The following is a 5,505-nucleotide window of genomic DNA, read 5'->3' as shown; positions in this document are numbered from 1 at the left end:
TTTTTGTACCATATTTCGAAAAAAACTCCAGAACAACACAAACCTGTTGTACAACAGCAATGCATTCTGGGACTCTGCTAGAGATCCATCAGTGATCCTTCAGGATTTAAAATCCCTGAAATGCTCCTCTCTCTATGAAACTTCACTGGAACTCTGACGTCAGCGTGAGACACTCCAGTATAACTGCTCTCTAATGGCCAGAATAATAGAAACACACCAACACATCAGCACCAGAGTGACTACAAACAAACCTCAAATATTTCAACAGGCACCCGTTTGTGTTTCAGACTGGAGGTAGACCTTAAAACTATGTGAACAGACAAAATGTAAAATTCGTGAATAAATTCTAATAGTAACATTGACTAAGGTACTGAGCGGGAAAATATATATACATCTTGAATGTGTGATCTTGCTCATTATGCTTAATATGTGCATAATCCAGCTGATTAAGACTAATGAATGAAATGACATAAGGGAAAGAGCTGATCAACAATATAACAGACACCAGCAAAATCTGGCAAATCAAGACACCAAGTTATACAAAATGTCACCCAACCTGACAAAGATATTAAGTGTTGACACACACTGCTAAACTCTGTATATTCTGTATATTGTAATGATATTTGTACAGAATGTAAAGTAAGTTTCCCATTTGACAGTTTAATTTTAATAAATGAATTATTAAGATGTACACATGTGTAAAAGGTTAGCCGTGGTGATCAACTAGGGACACCTGGGTGGACTGTATGATGTGACTGGTGGTTGGATTTTTTTAAATAAAGAAGCTAAATTTCAAATTGAAATCTTTTTACAAAGCAATTTTGTAATGGAGTTTAGTCATCAGCAACTTACATATCTACATCTCTTCATTAAACACATGGTTAATTAAAAGTGAAACTTCCCTGGGCACTTTATTAAGGCAGTAAGTTAAAATAATTTTCCCACGGGTGTGAGATATACCTGTGGTCGTAGCCAGCGGAGCCGTGTTACCTGCAGCACAAAAGTGGTCTATTATACACAACTAACAACAAATATATATGACATTTAACACAATATGTAGATTCATTTTATTTTCTATTAATTTCACATTTCAGAGATCCAACCTACTAACCCTCCCCATATATGATAAAGTATATAAAAATACTAAACAGTCTTTAGTGTACAGATCTGGCCTTTAAAAACGCACTTTTTCGGAAAAGGAATCCCACGACTTGCCGCGGTCATTACAGGGTCAGGGGTAGCTCACTGGTTAAGGCATTGGACTACGGTTCTGAAGATCCTAGGTTCAAACCCCACAACCACTGTTGGGCCCTTGAGCAAGGCCCTTAACCCTCAACTGCTCCAATTCAATTTTATTTGTATAGCGCTTTTAACGATTTACATCATCACAAAGCAGCTTTACACAATCAAAAGAATTAAGTTTGTATGAAATGTGAATGTGTATGAATCAAAATTATATGATTGTCCCTGATGAGCAAGCCTAGGACGACGGCGACAGTGGCAAGGAAAAACTCCCTGAGATGGTAATAGGAAGAAACCTTGAGAGGAACCAGACTCAACAGGGAACCCATCCTCATCTGGGTGATAACAGATAGCAGGGATTGATGTGCATAATAATATGCGAGACTGGAAGTTCAGTATAAGAGGAGATGTGTAAGATTAAAGTCCAGTTTGTTCCTGGAGGCTCAGGTAGACTGTGAAAAATTCCAGTCCTGAACTATTGAGCGACTGAAGTCACAGGTCCTCAGAGAACAGCTGTCTGCATCAGTCGAGGACAGGACCACCTTCATGGAAAAGTGGAACCATCCCCAGTCACCACACGCATTCCAGTCAGACCACACGGGGCATCCATGTGATGAGATCTCCAACCAGAAGCAGGACTCCAGGATGAGTTAGAGAGGTCCAGCGGGCAGAGGGGGTCTGGATCACTGGCAGCTCAGGAGCGACATGTATAGCTCGACAGAGAGATAGGTAGAGGAAAAAGGAGAGAGGGAGAGAGAGAGAGGAGAGAGCAGAAAAGGAGAGAGCAAAGACATGGAGAAATAACAGTTAGGTATGGTCACAGTCGAACAATGTAAAAAGTGAATGTATATTAACTGTAGAGTGCAAGCAGAGACTCCGGCAGAACTAACTATGACAGCATAACTAAAAAGGGAGAGCCAGAAGGAAACACAAACATGAGGGCTTCCAGAGATGTAAGGCAACCAATCACCTTACCGTCAACAAATCTGAGTGATCAATGAGAGTGGGGAGGACAGCATCCAAACATACCAGTTCACCTAATACTCTACGTCCATGAGTCCCTCAGATCTGCTCCTTTACCTAAGGCTAATCTATTTATAAAAATGCTTGGCTAAATAAATAGGTTTTTAGCCTGGACTTAAACACTGAGACTGTGTCTGAGTCCCGAACACTATTTGGAAGACTATTCCATAACTTTGGGGCTTTGTAAGAAAAAGCTCTGCCCCCTGCTGTAGTTTTAATAATACGCGATACTGACAAGCAGCCTGCATCCTTTGATCGAAGTAGGCGTGGCGGATCGTAAGACACTAGCAGTTCACTCAGATACTGCGGCGCGAGACCATTTAATGCTTTATACGTCAAGAGTAGTATTTTAAAATCGATGCGAAATTTCACAGGAAGCCAATGCAATGTGGATAAGATAGGGGTGATGTGCTCATATCTTCTGGTTCGAGTGAGGACTCTCGTTGCTGCATTCTGGACTAATTGAAGCTTGTTTAAGCACCTAGTTGAACAACCAGACAGTAAGGCGTTACAATAATCCAACCTAGACGTGATAAAAGCATGAACTATTTTTTCTGCATCGTTTAGTGACAATATATTTCTTATCTTGGCAATATTTCTGAGGTGAAAGAATGCTATCCTGGTAATATTATGTACATGTGCTTCAAATGAAAGGCTTAAATCTATAATCACATCGAGGTCTTTTACTGTTGCACTTGATGGAACAGAAAGGCCCTTTAAAATCACAGTGTGATCAGAAAGCTTACTTCTAGCTGCTTGTGGTCCTATGACTAGAACTTCTGTCTTATCAGGATTAAGCAGAAGGAAATTAATTAACATCCAATCTCTTATGTCCTGCACACATTGCTCAACTTTAGTAAGCTGGTTTTTCTCATCTGGTTTTGCTGAAACGTATACTTGTGTGTCATCAGCATAACAATGAAAACTAATACCATGTTTACGAATTATGTTGCCTAGAGGAAGCATGTAAAGGGGGAAAAAGCAGTGGGCCTAAAACAGAACCCTGTGGAACACCAAACTCAACTTGAGAACATGAGGAATGGTCACCATCTAAATCTACAAACTGATAACAATCAGTCAAATAGGATCTGAGCCATAAGAGGGCCGTTCCCTTAATTCCTACTACATTTTCTAATCTGTGAAGGAGAATATCATGATCAATAGTGTCAAAAGCTGCACTGAGGTCGAGTAACACAAATATAGTGACACAGCCCTGATCAGAGGCCACTAGGAGGTCATTTACTACTTTAACGAGTGCTGTCTCTGTGCTGTGATGAGGCCTAAATCCTGACTAATACAGTTCATGTATGCTATTCCTATGTAGATATGAACATAGCTGTTGTGATACTACCTTTTCCAGAATTTTAGAGATAAACGGGAGGTTTGATATCGGCCCGTAATTGGAAAGCTGACAGGGGTCAAGGTCAGGTTTTTTGATTAGTGGTTTAATAACTGCTAATTTAAAGGATTTAGGAACATACCCACTGCTGAGTGAACAGTTAATTACTTTTAACAGGGGTTCTGTTATTGCTGGAACTATCTGCTTGAGAAAATGTGTCGGTATAGGATCTAATTCACAGGTTGACGATTTTGAAGAGGAGATGAGTGAAATTAGTTCACTCGCTTCAAGAGGAGTAAAGTATTCTAGGTTCTGATGTGATGTGATTAATTTATCATCTGTATCACTTAAATTGTCCGGTTTTAAAGCCTGAATTTTTTGCCTAATATTTATGATTTTGTTATTGAAAAAGTTCATGAAATCCTCACTACTGTATGTTGTTGTTGTGGAGATTTCTGCAGTGGTCTTGTTTTTAGTTAATTTAGCTATAGTATTAAATAAAAATCTAGGATTATTTTTATTTTCTATAAAAGTGGAGAGATACATTGACCTAGCAGCACTGAGAGCTCTTCTATAGTTCAGGATGCTCTCCTTCCATGCTATTTGGAAAACTAACAATTTAGTTTGACGCCATTTGCGTTCTAATTTCCGAGCGGTTTGTTTTAGAGTGCGTGTGTGATCGTTATACCAAGGAGCGAGTTTCTTATCTCTAATCATTTTTCTTTTAACTGGAGCTACATTATCTAAGCTATGACGAAGTCAAATGTGTAATGAGATAAAAATGTAAGTCGCTCTGGATAAGAGCGTCTGCCAAAGGCCTAAATGTAAATGTACCTGTAGGGGGCAGTCGTGTTTCAGTCTAAAGTATTGTGTGTCTCCTAAAGCCGAAAAATGTTATGTCTCTTAGGCGCCCATTGACAGCAAGCGACGGAGCTAATAAACGTGTCAAGCTCAAACTGATATGTATTTATTCTTCATTTTCATTCAGAATTATTATTATATATTAGTAGTAGTAGTTCTCCGAATTTATTATTATTATTGTAACGCACCCGCGCGTGTGTGCGAAAGGACTACAAAGATGTATAATATGTTAGCCTATAACAGTATTGTTTTATTTTTTTTTTATGCGGTTTAAACATACACGGGCATGGGTGGCTCAGTGATAGGTGATTCGCCCGCCATGCGGGAGACCCGGGTTCGATTCCCAGCCAGTGCTCAAAATGCCGGTGTTATGCGCTAAAATGCCACGATATAGTCGTTACATTATCAAGTTATGCTTCAGTTACTAAATCCATGTTTGCAGTTGAGAATTTTTTTTCTTTAAGCTATGAAACACATTAGCATTCACCTCCCAGTTGCTATAATTTAATGATAATCATAAGCAAAAAGTGTAAAACAAAGGATTCACATTTATTACATTTTCACTCAGAGCGGGATTCGAACCAGGGTCTGGACGATTTTATAGGATATACGGATATTATACAGATATTATTTAAGCAACGCCACACCACGTGGAAAGCGGCAAAAATGCTTCAATTTCATTGGCTGTCACTGAGTGTCAGCTATTCACGACTGGCCCCCGCGGAACACAGAATCCCCGGGCTTTGACTGCGCTTTCTCCATTCGTTATTCAGGGGCGGACTGGGACCAAAAAGTGTCCCTGGACTTCCACTACAAGGGTGACAAATATGCAAAGAAAAAATTAATCAGGAAGGGGCAAATACTTTTTTTTTATGGCACATGTAGTCAGATTGTTCCACTGGGATTAAACTGTGCCAGGCGGAGTTATAGCACTTTCAAAATCATACTAACTACACTGATATGAATATCTTTGAATGATATGAATAGTTTTTACCACCCTTGTGACTCAATAAGAGACAATGCAAAGAATATTTTCTAAC

This window comes from Clarias gariepinus, chromosome 12, assembly GCF_024256425.1.
Source record: "Clarias gariepinus isolate MV-2021 ecotype Netherlands chromosome 12, CGAR_prim_01v2, whole genome shotgun sequence".
Classification (NCBI taxonomy): Eukaryota; Metazoa; Chordata; class Actinopteri; order Siluriformes; family Clariidae; genus Clarias; species Clarias gariepinus.
The sequence above is the reverse complement of the archived record's forward strand: the minus strand, read 5'-3'. Positions refer to the sequence as shown.